The 17545-nt window shown below is 40.0% G+C and overlaps 1 pseudogene; it reads right to left on the bottom strand.

Moving 5' to 3' along the window:
* Window positions 1-641: 641 nt before the first annotated feature.
* On the bottom strand, window positions 642-1249 carry LOC147427577 (uncharacterized; annotated as a pseudogene).
* Window positions 1250-17545: the final 16296 nt, after the last annotated feature.

Below are 17545 nucleotides of genomic sequence, written 5' to 3'. Positions count from 1 at the left end.
AAGGTAGAAATTACACTTAACACTCGGAAGTATGGCCATTGTCATGTCTGCCGCATCAGATTCATATAAATAAACTTGTGGCCATGCTCTGGTCCATAAATGGTTATGTCCCTAATCATTCTTGATTGTAGGCTCGCTCAAGATGGGTTATTGGAGTTCTAAATTGTCTGAAACACTAAAATGCTTTATTGATCCTAAATTTTGAAGACAGTAAAATATATAAAAATATAAACCAAATTTTACAATGTGAGATTCTTAATTTTGAAGACGCTAAAATATTTTATTTTTTTAAAATAAAATAAAATTATGTCCAATCCATCAACACAATTTTGATTGAAATTACTTTGACCCAATCAAATGTGTCAAACTGTGAATTTTGTTTCATTAGTTTTGTGGAGCACTTGCTCCGTGTAAAAGGAAAAGAGTACCTTGAGAGTGCGTAAGATTTGTGAGAGCTTCGGTTTGCACAGGACATAAGATGATTCATTTATAGTTAATGCTAAAAAAAACCTAGGTTAAGTGTAATCCCACCTAAAATTTTGAGATTTACCTCTAAATTTTAGATTTGAGGGTAAGAAAGCCTACAAATTTAGGAGAAATGTAGTGTAATTTAGTGTGAAAACCTTCAAATTTAGTTATAGTAGGGGCACCTACTGCAAGAAATTCAAAAAACCATGAGCACCAACTTAGGCCACGATCTGCCCTCTAGAACAAAAAAACTGGCCATAGGGGGCTGCTGCTGAGTTGCTCATAGAACATAATAAGGGCTCTAACAAGAGCGAGAGAGTGCTTTGAGGTGGGGTCGATAAGATCCACAAGGGGGTGCAGCAAGAGCATCCCCCTAGTAGTTTTTGTACTCTGAATGAGGTGCAACCTCCTTTGGGGCTCAAGCATGCTACTACCTGATGCTTGTGGCGGCCACTAAGCCTACCTTCTGGTCCCCACCTTGTCCACCAACTTTGTCAACACCTCCTCCGGCAGGGTCTACCACTCCTCCACCCCCACCTCCCAGGTCACATCCTCCCCGAACCCCACCATGTGCTCTACCGCAAGCCTCACGAACATATCCTCTGCATCCAAACATCTCATCAAAAAATCTAGCCCCACCTTGTTAGCGAACATATACCTAATTAGCTCCCTATGATTCCTTGCCACCCTCTTTGCCTGCACATTATGGCCAAAACTCATTCGCAGGCATGTTGAACGCAAAGCACAAGAGCTCCAACTCATTGTGGACGACCTGTATCATTCCATATAAGCTGATCATCCAATTCTTAAGCACTTTGTCAAAGTACCTCAAAATTCTTCCTCAGAAGTGCTACTGAGAGTTAGAAAGGCTACATCGGAGTAGGCAAGCTAGATGAGCACCACAAGAGAGTTGATGTCAACGAGGAGGCTGTAAAAAAGACGGAGGAAGAGATGATATATGATATTATGGATGGAACCTAGGGTGGTGCTCGGTGCAAGAAAAGGCCAGTAGAACTTTGTCTTCTTCACAAACAAAAAGGCCTCAGTAAATGTCTCCGACAGATAAGGGGTAGAAAAGCTATGAGAGGAGGGTAGAGGAGTTGATGTTGAGGTGGATGAGGAGGGCAAGGAGGATGAAGACAACGGCCAAGTGTAGTTGCTAGACGTGGAGATGTTGTTGGGAATTTCGAGCAGAGCTGAGAGTATTGAGACGATCGCTTCACCTTGTGCACTTGTGCACACGCGCCCTAAGTTATAACAAGAGAGTGAGGCTATGTATCGCTGCCATACCAAATAGAGTAGGGTTTGACAAATTGCTATATTACTCTATAGGCAGGAGAAGAAGGAGACTGAGGCAAGACAACCACCTTCCAAGAGGAGCAAGCAGAATTCGTGTGCATGGGATCACCCCGTCTCACCTGACAGCTTCTCCATAGATGCTAACCACCGCCCCTAGCTTCCCGGAACAGATTCTCTCGCCCCCATCCCCCTTACGTCCATTCTGCAACTCATCGCAATAGCAACTGTGCCTGGCAGCCTCAACCTATTGCATCACGCTCATAGCAGGCATCGGCTAACTCGCAACGTTCACACCCTCCAAACTCCATCAGGCCTTGCCGAGAGAGAGAGAGAGAGAGAGAGAGACTACCCAACCCCTGTTACCCCACCATCAAGTGCTCGTTCTATGTACAATGGTCTCCCTTCGTGTCCCTGCGACAGCTTGAGCGGATACACGGACGACCAATATATATATATATATATATATATATATATAGGAGAGGGAGAGGTCGGCGCTTTCGCACAACTTTTGAGAGAGAGAGAGAGAACCAAGATGCTTTTAAAAAGATTCTCGCCACCTGGTTGATTCCTTTGCATTTTTAAAACGCATCTACTGTAATTTCACCCTTTTTTTAAATTGTCTACACATACCACTATTGGCATACTTTCAAACAAATTCAATACATACTAATATTCTCCTTCCTTTGCCTGCCTTCTTCCATTTCCACTCATTCCTTGCTTCCTCCCACTTCTCCTACTCTTGTTGTCGTATAGGCTCCATGTCCTTCTTGTCGCACCATCTTGCAAGGCTTTGTGGCACAAAATCCTTGCTATTGGGGGCGGGGGGGAGGAGGGAGAGAGAGATGCTTTAATTGCATCAATTTTAGTGATGAACACGCATGCAAGTAAGCGATCGAGCAAGAGTAAGAGAGACAGAGCGTCTCCAATGGAAAGAACAACTACCATGTACACTGGCAGTTGTACAACGAGAGAGAGAGAGAGAGAGAGAGAGAGAGAGAGAGAGAGAGACTATATGCCACATGTTTGTCTTGCTTACCTCGCATTGACCTTGCTCCTTTGGAGTGTTAAAAGCATCATCTACAAATTTGCAGTTTAAAATCGTGGCGACATGCTATGTCATTTTCAATTTAAAAAATGCCAGGTGAGGGCAAGCACAAAAGGAGAAATTCCATCCCAAAATAGAGAAAATAGTGTAAAAAATGGAAAAAATGACATAATGCTTTGAAATTTTCTCTTGGCAAGTTCAAGAAAAGGAATTTTGTATCTTTGGGAAAATGGTAATTTTTGAACACTCCATTGGACCGCACGACTGTGGACCGCACGAGGCAAGTTCAAAATCTAACGATTCAAAAACATTGGACCCGTGAGTAATTTTGTCAAGTTTTGAAAAAAAAAATCCCAACATTGTTGATAGTTCATCGCACACCGGCGTGTGGTCCTTGGTGTAGGAGGTGATGCCATGAAATACAACCCAAAAGCATGCTAGAGCACCCACAGATTTCAGAGACCCACATTAACACTGCCACTGTCATGCGCTTTGTATAGCTTCCCCATCGCTCTCCTCTTTCCCTCCTTGTCCTACGGCCTATGATATGCTGCTTAATGGACGCAAGAGGTAGTAGGCAGCCCTCTTTCCACATGCAATTCCTCTCCCTTCTAGTTTTCATTGCAGGGATCCAACCCCAATTACCCCACCATTGCAGGGATCCAACCCAAATTACCCCACCATTCCAAAGCGTCGGAACTCTCACCCAAAGCTAGTTGTGCACCCAACTCTCACCCCACCATTTCAAGGCCTTTCTTAACTGGATCATATTTGTTGCCACCTCTCGATTCTAGCACTTGCTACTAGAAACTAACTTATACACAAAAAAATTGCTTTGCTAGAAATGAGCCTCACAAATCCATTTGGCAATCAAATAATGTCCACTTGAGGTGTGCAATCAGACTATGCATTCTTGCCATGGTTGTCATCATTGATGACAATTAATTTGAATTTTATACATATTTATTCCATGATTTCATGAGTCTATTTGAACCCATCCAGGTATTTCAAATTTGTAGTAGTGTCTATTGTATCCCTAGGACCTTCATCATTTGGCCTCAAAGATGGCGGTAATCCCCTCGCTTTATATTGCAACCCCATGTTGCAGACCTTCCTTTATGGGCGGTCCATCCATGCCATTACACTTGGTCCTATAACTGCATGGGCTACATGTGATGCCCATAATCTAGGCCCACTACCATTGTCTCCCATTTTCCTAGTGAGGGCCCCATCTTGCATACCCCACCGTGGACCCCACCTACTTGTGGTCTCTGATTCACAATTCATGCCTCACCAACCCATTGACTTTGGTCAGCCTTAACACATGTAGACCAATTCTTTATGCGTATTGGCACACCACAAAAATCTACTAAAACACACACACACACACACATACACTTAGCCCCATGTCACACTAGGACATGCGGCCACACCACTTTTTTGAAGGCGGCCAGGAAAATGTAGTCACACTGGGTCATTACTTAAACATGCCCACATTTTTCAATGAATTGCTTGTAGCCAGATGGTAGAGCATCCACGTCTCATGCTGACGAATAGAATTCAAGACCTGTAGTCTTCTTTCGTGCACTCAGTTTTTGCAGTTGGTCGCTTCACTCACAAGTTGACTGGCCTCACTTGCTCGGGTTTTAGTTCTCTCGAGAAATCTCGCTCGGGCTATGGTAAGACTCATAACCTACCCTTTTAGCTTTTGATTGAGGATCCAAAAAGATCGACATGCACCACAACTTGAGCACTTCAAGAATATCCACTAAAAATGGCTCTGACCATCCATCTACATCTACCCAAACCATCGGGGATCTACAAGATACTCCAAGGCTTACTGAGGGATCTTTCACACCATAGCTTCGTTTGAGGAGCCTTTTAGACCAGCTTGTAAATCATCTTGAGCACCACATTCCAAGGCAGAATCTCAACACTTTGAAAACCTCACCATGACAACATGATCAAACCGTTTAGACCGGCTTGTAAATCATTTTGAGCACCACATTTCAAGGCACAATCCCAACACTTTGGACACCTCACTGTTCCAACTTGATTGGCCCATCATAGAGCCTTCTTGCTCTCCTTGTCTAACTAAGGCCTTCATACCTCTTCCATGCACCTGTAGACACTCGTAACACTACTTCGCACTCTCCAGAACATTGAGCACCTTTGGTTGCACTAGTGTGTAAGTCCTACTTTTTTTCCCCTCTTTTGAGCTGGGAGGTGGGGGGGTTGTTGTTGTCACTATATGTAAAACCTATACATCACATGCATTCAAAAATTATTTATAAAGCCCCTTAGCTGTGAAATTTTCACCGATTAAAGGGACCTTTTCTATATTTAGTGTATAATTGTTTTTAGTATCATTTGTTTATCACCCTTCTCTATGTGAAAATGTGAGAAAATATAGAAAAAAATGATCCCTTCTATTGAACCTACGTGATAGGAATTGTTTTTGTGTAATAACCACCTTGAGCTTTTGAAGTAGTTTTCACATTGAGTGTAGTAAGTCGCCATGGGTGAAAACAACACAAATGTTTTCAAGATATTTTCTTCTGAGGAAAAATTGGATGGGGATAACTACCCAATGTGGTCTTATATGAAGATGCATGTTCTTGTATCGAAGGGTGTTTGAAATTTTGTGCAGGCATTGATGTACATCCACCTTCTATGAATAGAGGCTCTATGGAGGATTTTGTTATCTCTAGTAAGTTTATCGCTGCTAAAGTGGTTTTGCCTATAGCCAATAAATCTCATCGGGATGTTAAAGAGATGTGCAAGCTCATGCATTGATTGCATTATCTATGAAGGTGCACTATTACTCCTCATGTTCTCTTAGCAAAGTTAGCAAAATAGGCTTGGGATACTTTGGCTAATCTTTATGCAAGCTACAATGAGGCAAGAATTTTCATTGCTATGTAAAGAGCTGGAATCAAAGATTATGCAAGAAGAAGATTACATGGACACTTTTCTTACTAGTGTCAAACATATTAGTGAGAAATTCATTTTTGAAGATGAAGTTATTTTGAACGGTTCACTTGTGTAGTCTATTCTCAATGTGTTTCCAGACTCTTACTTGACTTTTGCTACTTGGAGACTCATGAGCCAAGAAAACTCTCAAGCTATCAACTTTAATGCGTTATGCATACTACTATTATACAAGTCACTTTCAAGACAAGGATAAATAGCATGCAATTGAATAGGCTTTTGTTGATGATCAAAGAAAAGGTGGTAATAGCAATGTAGCCACTCCTCATGGCTCTTTTGTGAGTAATAGATCTGTTGTGTCTAGTGCTTCTACTAGCAGCAATTGGTCTAGGAATTCTAGAAAAAAGGAAAGAAGAAGATGTGTTGCCATTGTTGCAAGTCTAATGATCATTTGATAAAGCAATGTCCTAAGTTGAAGGCAAAATAAACAAAGAAGAAATATATTGAATCTGCTACTAGTGCAGCCATTGTGGAATCTTTTGTAAATAGAGATTGTGATGATGATGTGAATGTGGAGTGGGCATTTAGTGCAAAGTATACTTATGATCCTTTTCTCCATGGTACATGTATATTAGTTTCTACAGAGTCACATGTTTGGTACTCTGATAGTGGTGCTACAGATCCCATTACTTTGTATCGTGATTTGTTTGCCTCTCTTGAGGCTGTCTCTCATGGGAGTATGATCACTTGTGCCAAGAATGTCTCTTAGCTAGTCAAGGGAATTGAAAAGTTTTTGCTAACCACAATAAATGAAAGTTCTGCCATAATTTTTGATGCACTTTATGAACCAAGGATAAAAAAGAACCTTTTGCTTATATCTGCACTTGCAAGACTAACACTTATTCTTGTTGTCAAATTTATGGATGACAAATATACAATTCATAATCTCATCTTTGATGATGAGATTGTTGCATCTGTCATTTTGTGTTGTGGGCTATATAAGATCACATTGTATGACAATTTTGGGTAGAATTTTGTAAATGCACTTGTGGACTCAAAGTTTATTTTAAATGCCAAACTTTGGCATGCACATTTTGGGCATTTGAATTTTGTCAGCTTGCTCTATTTGTACAAATCTAACATGGTTTCTACTTTGCCACCTCTTGAAGCACCTTCTAAGCATGTTTGTGAAGGTTGTATTTTGGGTAAGATGCAATGTTAAAATTTTCCAAAGGATGGTTTCAGTAAGAGCTACATGCAAGTTACAACTTGGGCATAGCGATGTTTGATGACCTATGAAAACTCTATCCTTAGATAATTACCTATATTTCATGAATTTAATTGATGACTACTCTAGGCATGCATGTGTGTATATACTTAAAGCTAAGTTGGAAGTATTCATGTGTTGTAATCAATGTTGTGGTTATGGCTGAAAACAGATCGATGGGGGAAATAAATGTCTCATGAATTTAATGCATTTCTAGCTAGTTGTGGGATAAAACATCAATGTATAGTATTGTATACACCTTAGCCAAATGGTGCTGCCAAAAGAAAAAATAGGTTGCTTACAAAGAGGGAACAATGTATAGTCAAGAGTCAAGCTTTGCCACATTTAGTTGGGCTTGAGGCTGTCATGTGTGCTACTTACTTAACATGTGTCCTATGAAAGCTTTCTAATCTATGATCCCTTATGAATCATGGCATGAAAAGAATCCATCTATTGATCACATGTGCATTTTTGGATGTTTAGCCTATGCTTTAGTGCCACAAACACAATGCAAAAACATGGATGATAAGGTTGTCAAATGCATTTTTGTTGGTTACAATGTTGAAAGAAAAGGTTACATATTATACAATACACAAACAATAAATATCTTGGTTTCATGATATATTGTATTTGTGGAAGATTCTATTTAATCTTTATTAGCATTACTAGAGACAATAATATAATCTCACATGAAATTTATGACACTTTATTGCCTCTTTTTAATGGTGGAAACTTGAATTAATTTTCAATGAGAAAAATGTAAAGCCTGGGTGGGTTTCAAAAAGTATTACGGATCATCCTATTATTGATGCACATGTACATGATGTACTTGATATGGAAAGGGTTGAGAATGAAGAGGTTAGAGGTATGCCAAAATGGTTGGTGTATATTTTGAATGGCAATAAATTTGATGCACCTATGTCTAATCATACTTGCTTAGGTTCTTGACATGTATCATATGTACCTGATTTTTATGCTTTAGCTATTTTTAGATTATGTGATGAAGAGGAACCTCTTTGTTTTGATGGAACATAGAATTCAACAAATTGGATGGCCACAATGCAATCAGAATATAATGCGCTTATAGAGAATGAAAGATGGACTTTACATAGTTTGCCAATTGGCAAAAATGCCAATGATATGAAGTGGGTTTACAAGTTGAAACATAATCCAAATGGTGAGAGATAATTTTAATTTTAATTAGCCCAAATCATGTGAAAGGATACTTAAAAGTGAAAGGACAGGACCCATTTATCAATTGAAAACACATGAAATGTGAGGCTTTCAAATGAAAGGAATCTTTGACAAACCAAAATATCAAGGAAAGCGTGAGTCATCCTCTTTTGGACTATTTCTTTGTGGAAAATCTTGGTACATGTTGTAGAGTTGGCTTGAGAGAAACAAGGTGAGAATGCACTATAGCCTACATAAGGCTATTGAGAAGAATTTCATAATAAGTGGCTTCTTTGTGAGAGAGAAAAGAAGTATTTAAAACAAGTGAAAGGGTCACAATGACTTTCTAAAATAATAAAAAAGTAATAAAATCAGTAAGTTGAGTTTAATTAACAATTTGAGTGTTTGAGAAAGGATTGCCTCAACTTAACCTTGAGCCGATTGAAAATCAAGACTAGTTGGTTGCAAACCATGGTAAAGGGAAGAAAAATTGGTAAAATATGTGAGAAATTAGTTCAAAAATCTTGCAAATTTCAAAAAATTTGCTAGTAATTTTGATTTTCTTCTTTACAAAGAGGAAACTCAATCGCCAGTGTTCGAGAAAGGTGTGCCCCATCTTAGCCTTGAGTTGGCTGAAAATTGAGATTAGTTGGTTACAAGCAATGGTATAGGGAGAAAAAACATAAGACATATGAGAAAATAGTTCAAAAGCCTACAAATTTGAAAAGTTCTACTAGTAGTTCCGGTTTGCATCTTTACATGCAAGAGACTCAGCCACTTAGGAAAAAAGACTTTCCAAACACTGACCGTAATTAAGCTAGAGAATGCAAGAAAAGTCAAGTCATGTGAGGCTGTGAAATGAAAGATGAAATAAAAAGAACTCACTAATATTTTTACTTACTTATTTATTTATTTACTATTATAAAAAGGGGAGGTATTCTAACTCCCTCCTTTGAACACGTGTTGCTTTCTCTTTGCTCCGGCCAACCTCAGACAGTGTAGCCTGCAGCCCACAACGCTCAATGCGCTCAAAGAGAGAAACAAGATGCGTGGAGAGGCGGAGAGAGAGAGAGAGAGAGAGAGAGAGAGGGGCAATCAAGGGCCAATGGTAATATTAGTATATGTGTCTGTGTGTACATGCACACACATACATACGTGTAAGCCATCGACAATACTAATGTGTGTGTGTGTGTGTAGAATTATGCAAGGTGAAGTTTCACTTTAGCATTCCAAAACAATAGAATGCAAGAAAAGTAAAGGCATGTAAGATGTGAGATGAAAAGTGAAATAAAAAGATCCAATAAATATTTTAAAACCAAAATAACATTTAAGGTAAATCTCAATCATCACTGGAAACATTGAAAATATGCCTAACTCAATTCTCCTCTAAGGATTATTTTAGGAAGACAAACATGTGGTACCACGATAAAATATTAAGAATTTTGGAGAAAAGTATAAGAATGATCTATTTAGATTACAATATATTCCAAAATCATAAGAAATAATGTTCAACACATTACTCAATGCCCCTCTTAGGCACACAAATGTCAACACCCTCTTACAAGGCCTCAAAAAGTAATAAAAAAAGAGTTTATTATTATTAGCTTTCCATGTGGCACTAATCTGCAAGCTTAATCCAATGGTCTAGAGATGCACCTAAAATCCAACCCTTTATTAAGGACTACTTATGTAGTCCAAAAAAGCAATGGCTTTTTACGAAGCAAAAAAAAAGAGAAGCAAAGTGTGGCTGAAAAGGTGGGACATAGTTTTTTTTTTTTAGTTTTGGGGTGGGTGGGGGGGGGGGGGGGGGGGGGGGGGGGGAGGAATGTACAAGGGAGGCGTGGTTAGGAGTCATGGCACGAAGCAAAGAAAGACGAAGTTGATGGTGCATGCAAGGTGTCAAGAGGGGAGGACAAGTCAATGAGTTGTGTGGGAGCAGCTCAGGGACTAGTGAGGAGACGAAGTGAAATATGTTTTTCTTTAAATATAAAAACCCAACATGAGAGCATCACGATGCATTGGCCGACTTGGTTATGTTAACAAGAGTGAAATCAAGGCCTACTTTGTACGAATTCATAGGGAGTGTCCCCTGTTAGTTTTTGATTACAAGGCACACTAGTGGGTTGTGTAGAAGAACAAAATCTATGAGGGATTCTAGCCAATATAATGAGAATAGGGGGCCACACGGTGGAGATAACCAAGGAGCTCTGTGCTCCGTACTGTGAGCATCCATCAAGAACATACACATTGAAGACTATCGAACTTTCCCTTTTTCCCTTGACCTCCACCTAGGGGCTGTTCTTGGGGGGGGGGGAGGCATGTACAAGGGAGTCAAGGATAGGAGTCGTGGCAAGAATCAAAGGAAGACCAAGTCTATGGTGTATGCAAGGTTTCAAGAGGCACTGACAAGTTGATGAGTTGTGTGGTGGCAACACGAGGATTGGGGAGGAGATAATGTGAAATATGTTTTTCTTTAAATAAACAAACCCAATATAAGAGCATCGCGATGCATTGGCCAACTTGGTTATGTTAACGAGAGTGAAATCAACGCATGTTGCGTACAAGTTTGAAAACCGCATGGGGAGTGTCCCCTATGAGTTTTTGATTGCAAGGCGCACACCAGTGGGTTGTGTAGAAGAATAGAATCTATGAGGGATTCTACCCAATATAATGAGAATAGGGGGCTACGAGGTCAAGATAATTGAGGAGCTTTCTGCTCCGTACTGTGAGCATCCATCTAGGGCATGCACATTGCTTGGGGGGTGCACTATGCAATCATGTTAATGTATAACATGAGTTTGAAAGGAGGGATTTAAAAATGCAAAAATTTTAGGCAATTTCACACAGATACATTAAAATAAGGGGTTTTATAATTTAATTTTGAAAAAAATCCGTAAAATAAGGGATCATTTTATTCATTTAGACATGCTAAAAGAGGGGTTTTATTAATACCCTATGAATGCACGTTATATAGAGGGGTACTAAATGGTGAACCCCCCAAGGCACATTGAAGGCTCTCATCAAACTTTTCCTTTTTCCCTTGACCTCCACCTAGGGTTTGTTTTCTATTGAGGTCAACGCATGCCTTTCCCATGTGGGGGAGTCAAGATGGCACTACAGGACGCTCTTCTGAATGGTGTGGTGAGAAATGTTGAACAATTGCCACCTGCTGCAGTAGGATGGGTCTCTAGATTGCTTGAAGAGGTAGCCCTAATCTGAATCTCAATCAACATCTTTCTCTTCTTGCCCAGTTTGCAGGCACCTAGACCCATCTCCAACAACCCTATCTCCTATTCCCATGTGCTTTAGAATCATCTAGGATTCAATGCATTGCACAATATTCAATAGTTTCCCATGTTGTCTCCATAGAGAGCCATTGAGGCTGGGCCAGGCCACTCATTTCTGAACCCTATGGTCTTATTTCTTGCTCACAAGAATCCCTTTCATATTAACCCCTTCAACTCTAAGAATAATCCTCAAGAAGGACTCAAATCCTTTAAGCCAGGGCAAGACAAGTCTATTGTAGAGGAAGATAAGGGGGATCAGTCCTCTGATAAAGTTGCAGATGTTAACAATCTTCACCAAGGAGAGGGTGAGGTAATTGTGGGGATAGCTGAGTTGGAAAATTGGTTCAAGCATCTTCAGGATAGAGTTTTGATTGGGTTTTATCATACCCACTCTTGAGATTTTGAAGCAACGGATCTTCCAGGCATGGGAAGCTAGAAACCTAATCTTTGCCCAAGTGCAATACCTCCCAAATAATTCACCTTTTATTCTTTGATGATGCCAATAGTTCCTTGCAAGTAATCAGCAGGGGCCAATGGCTGATAAGGAATACTCCCCTTTTTGTTTTCAAGTGGTTTAAAGGTTTTGATCCTAAAGGTAAAAAAACATCAGAGGTACCTGTGTGGACTGAATTCCCTGATTTTCCTATAGAATTTTTCCCTTGGCTAAAATGGGTTGGCAACTAGGTTGGTAAGGTTTTCGGTCAAAATCATCTAATGGGATCAATCCCAAATGGGAGCCACGGGTACTCATTGAATTTCACATTGATTTTAATCTCTCAGAGACTATCACTTTTAAGAATCAAATGGGGCAAACTCTGCATGTCCAAAAAATCATCTATAGAAATCTACCCAATGCATGATTTCATTGTCTTACATAGGGCAAGATAATCAAGGACTGCCCTAATTTGGCTAACAAAGATCAGAAGGAGGTTGATAAAAACAAGGAGAACAAAGATAATAACCAGGCATTCTAGCAAATCAATATATGGGCAAGGAATAGGAAAAAATCTAGAAACGATAACAACAAATTTGGTGCCCTACTAGATGAATTTTTGACCCATCGATAGGGGAGCAAGCAGAGGTTTCAATAGATAACTCTTCCTCTACTCAAACCACTAGGGCAGACCAATCTGAGCCCCCCACTATCTCCAAAGTCAATGGACGCTAACCCTCAAGATCCATCAGTACCTATGGTACCTCCAGCTAGCCCTTGAGAGAATGCTAGAGGGCTCTCATCTAATTCTAAAGAATTGGACAGTGGAGAATCCTTTGTCAGTTCCACTTAGCTTATCTCTCCTACCTCTAACCAAAAGATACAATCGGAGCAAGTGGCTGATGATGCATTCACAAGAGAGTTGCATGCCCAAGATGATGAAGATAAACCATCAAAGAATATGTCCAGTATTGTAAGGTTTATTTAGCAAGTATAATAGTTCTTGAGGATAGACAAAGAACACAAATTTGTTTGCAAGAAGGTAGTGTCTGAACTTTTTTACAGCATAGACCATTTCTTACCCTTCTCTCGCCATGGTAGTGTAATTTTTTAACACACTATGAAGTTGTTTGCTGGAGTAACATATGGAAAAGTCCATTTATTTTCTCTCCACTTTGTGCTAGAATGCATCCAATAGAATATGCTAGTGCATCAAAGTGGACCTCAAAGATCTTCGTCCAATCAAGGGCCTTCAAAATTGGAGCAAAAATCAATCTCTTCCTTAATTTCTATACCGCTTCTTCACATTCATCGTTCCACTCAAATTTTGTAATGACAGCATAGAGAGGCTTGGCAATGATTGCATACATTTAGATAAATCTTCTATATTAACCAAAATGGCCCATGAAGGCTTGTACCTCCCTAAATTTTTATTGGTCTTGGCAAAGAAATAATCACTTGTATCTTTTCAAAATAAGTGGAAATTATATTCTTGGACACAATGTGTCCGAGAATCTTTCCATTTTTCTATTCCACTAAACTATTTATATATACGCTAAATCCTCAACATGCACTTACTGCACTCTTGTAGATTATCTTGTAAATTTGTAAGCTCGAAAGAGATAGAAACATATGCCATTCCTATTGCTCAAACAATTTCTATGGAAATAGTGTGTTCCATTGAGGATGCATTCTCTCAATCCGTTCTTGTTAGTCAAGTCCACCTCCTAGTTCATATGGTTGAGGAGATATCTATATGTAGAGTAGTGCATGCACAATGGATGTTTGTTCTTTAGAGATTTTTAAAAACTCTCAAAGATTTTGTGTGACTACGGGCCCATCTTGAAGCATGCATGGTCAAAGGATGATTGTGCAAGAGGCATTTGTATATATCTAAGAGTATTTGGATTCTATTGATCCCTCTATGTCACGAATGTGTTTAGACCTATTCTATGGTGTTTTTCCTTCAACTCTATGTGGTGAAAAGGTTGGCACTCTTGTGTATGCCACATTGACAAGTGAACGACCATGAATTGTGGCATCACTGGAAACTTTGACACAAATAGTTATGAGGCCAAGTACTATGGGACTATTGAAAGGATACTAAAGGACAATTTTAGATCCTTCCATACCTATATTGTTTAGTGCAAGTGTTTTGAAAATGTGTCTAGACGGCATGAGAATGGAATCTACATGGTGAAGTCCACTGTGCATCGTAGAAAGGCATGTTCACTTAGTATTGTGAGGCAATTGTGAGCAAGTGAGTGATTACTAAGTTTACATTTATTTGTATGTACCATAATACCAATGTGACTCACTTTACACTTGTTCTATAATGGTCATTTATACCCCATCCATCCACTAATCAAAATTTTGGTTTGTCGTTCCAATAACATTGTGAGGAAGAATCATTTTTGCCTCTAATGAAGTGAAGACCATCTTTGACCCTCTTTGACGTACTACTTTGGATGTGGAGGAGACCGAGGAGAGAGATATCAATGAATCAAGTCTCACCACCAATCATAGCAAGGATGATGATTGTCATGATGATGATGACATGGGAGATGATGAATTTGAAGATGATGAAGCCAACACATCTACAAATGATGATCTTTGTTGATTTAGGAACCATGGGTTTAAATTTTTAGCATTTTTGGACTAATTTTGGCATTTTCAAGCATTTGAAAAAATAAAAATTAAAAAATTTTGCTTCAACATGAGCACCGACAAATTTTTACAAGCTTTTGGTGTGCAATTCGGCAAGACATCGCCGTTCATGGGGACATTAAAATTTTGACTTTGGCGATAAAGTCAAATTTGATGGATCCGATGAGAACTCACTCTTATTGTTTAAGGGTTAATTAAGTGTAAAAAAACCCTCCCCTTCCAAAAATTATGATTAATAGATCTCTCTCTCTCTCTCTCTCTCTCTCTCTCTCTCTCTCTCTCTCTCTCTCTCTCTCTCTCTCTCTCTCTCTCTCTTCTCCCTCATCTCTCTCTACCCTATCCACTCCCTCTCCCTCTCCTTTTCTCTCTCCGATGAATAACCCCCTCTCTCTAACCTCCTCTTTCTCTCTCTTCCTTTGGGAATAAAGCTACAATTAATAGCCTAATAATTGTGTGTGTGTGTGTGTGTGTGTGTGTGTGTGTGTGTGTGTGTGTGTGAAATTGGCTTTTTGACGCCTTGTGAAGGATCAACCAATACTCTCTCTCTTCGCTGCGCAAGTGGGCCACTACGTTCTCTCTCTCTCTCTCTCTCTCTCTCTCTCTCTCTCTCTCTCTCTCTCTCTCTCTCTCTCTCTCTCTCTCTCTCTCTCTCTCTCTCTCTCTCTCTCTCTCTCTCTCTCTCTCTCTCTCTCTCTCTCTCTCTCTCTCGCCTGCCCTGCATTCACTCTCTCTCACGTTCTCTCTCCCAAATCCAGCACAACATACTCTCTTTCTCTTTACTATGCGTGTGCGTGTTGCAGCCTGCCAACCCACCCGCTTGCGACCATTTAAGCTAGGCCTTGCGAAGTCACCTTGCATTGCTCTTTTTTTCCCCATCAAGGTGAGGGCAATTTATACTAGAAGAAAAGAGACGAAAAAACTATACATCATCATCCTAGTGGGGCATAGTATGTCCACAACATCATACTTGTTATCCAAATTACAAAAATGCTCCAAGTTACAAAATGTACCAACACAGAATGCCATCAACAGCAGCCCTTCACTGCTAGAAGGGAGTCCACCAATTGTTGGATCTTTTTCATGAAATCCCCTACTGAACTGAGGTCTTGGTATGTTTCCTAAATAACTTCACGACCAGATGGTAGAATTTGCTCGATGGCAGGGATCTTACCTTGATTAGAATCTTCATCTCTTTCTTTGTCTTGACAGTTGAAGTTGGTAGTCCTTGGCATCACACACAATTCGATTCTGCAAGTAATAGAGATGAATTGGATTGATCTTCATCTTGAAAACTTGCAAATTAAAATTACCAAATAGTACTCTCAGGCTAGGAGCCTAGTAAGCCCTCTCAAAAAACATGCAATTTCTCAATTTCCACACAATCCACACAAGAATTCAGCTCTGGTCCTGTTTCAAAAGCTACTGAGAATGCCTACTGGATCCCTTAACAGTAGCTGCTTCCAAGAGACACTGATGACTGCAAACTAGGGGGAGAGGATCCAGCCCAGACTGAGGACAAGAGAGAAATACATGGTGCAGAGTTTCTACCTGGCGGCCATATCTACAACACACACCATTAGAGAGTCCGAGTTTCATACTCCTTTCACCTCTTCAAATTGCCTTGTAGAGAATTAACCAGAGTAAACTGGACTTTTTTTGTTTAATTGCATGATCCCAGATTTTTTTAACTGTGGCCGCGTCAATCCAAACTGACTCCCCATCGTTTGTTCAGGATGATGTGAAGAGGAGGACTAATGTCATTGAGTTAGGCCTGGGGATGAATCAGCTTGAAACCTCCCTTCCATACAAAGGCAAATATATCTACTAGATCTCGAAGAGACAGGTTCCATTGGTCTACCTGAGGAAAAAGCTCCATTCTAGAATGGAGAAGGGTAAGTTTCCACGGTTGCAAGAAAAATTCCAACAGAATCTCCTCATTTGATTTCCATCGATGAAAAGGGGAGGACCACAGGTCAGTCCACACGGAGATGCCCTTATTGTGGCATCTCAAAGAAGTTCTTTGTTGATGACGAGGGAGGATTGGGGGAATAGGGGAGAGGAGCCACCAGATTGGATCATAATGCCTAATAGGGATAGATCTATTGGAGTTCCACAGTACTCTAAGGTTTACTTGGAATCTATTCCAAGCCCCCCGTAGAGATTTGGAGAGGTCAAAACTTTTGGCTGAGACTTGCATTGGTCCAAAAAAATTAGTGATCCAACTTAGATTTTTCCAACCTTTATGGTCTGTTAAGAAGAATTTAGACAGGTTTCTGAAGAGCAAGATGGCCCACTCTTGCTCGGTGTCCATCAAAGCTTTGATAATAAGCTTAGTTGCCATCTTATCTGCCTAACTTTTTAGGTTGCTCACTCCTAATCCCCCCTTGTCCATGGGTAAACAACACACTTTCCATTTAACTTTAGCAAGACGGTGTTTGAAGGGATCACCTGACCATATAAAATTGCAGCAATGTTTGCTGATGTCCTTTAAGTGGGCATCAAGAGGGCGCCAACATCATAAGAAAAATAGAACATAAGTCATCAAGAAGTGATTAATGACTAGAACCCTGCCTGGAATGGAGGATTGAAGACCTTTCGAGTTTAGAGGTGAGGTTACCATCACCCAATCCCACCTCTGTTTGAGGGTAACTCTGAAGCCAAAAGGTATACCAAGCAACCGGAATACTTCCCCATTTTGAATGATTTTACAGCCTTGTCCAATTAACCACTGAGGAAGAGGGGGTTGGGATGACCTGATACCAGTTTTGTGATGATTGACCCTAGAACCAGAAACAATATAGAAGGTATCAACTGCCTCCTAGAAGAACGCTAAAGAGGACTCCTCATTAGTTAGAAGCGCATTCGTGTCATCGACAAATTGAGAAAGACATTGTTGTTTATCGGAGTTAGGAAGAGGAATACCCTTGATGGTACCTTCCTCCATCTTGCGCTTAACCAAGCAATTGAGACCATCA

This window comes from Adiantum capillus-veneris, chromosome 23 (assembly GCF_014529385.1).
Source record: "Adiantum capillus-veneris isolate H3 chromosome 23, ASM1452938v2, whole genome shotgun sequence".
NCBI classification, from domain to species: Eukaryota; Viridiplantae; Streptophyta; class Polypodiopsida; order Polypodiales; family Pteridaceae; genus Adiantum; species Adiantum capillus-veneris.
Note: the sequence above shows the minus strand (reverse complement) of the source record. Positions and strands in the feature narration are given on the sequence as shown.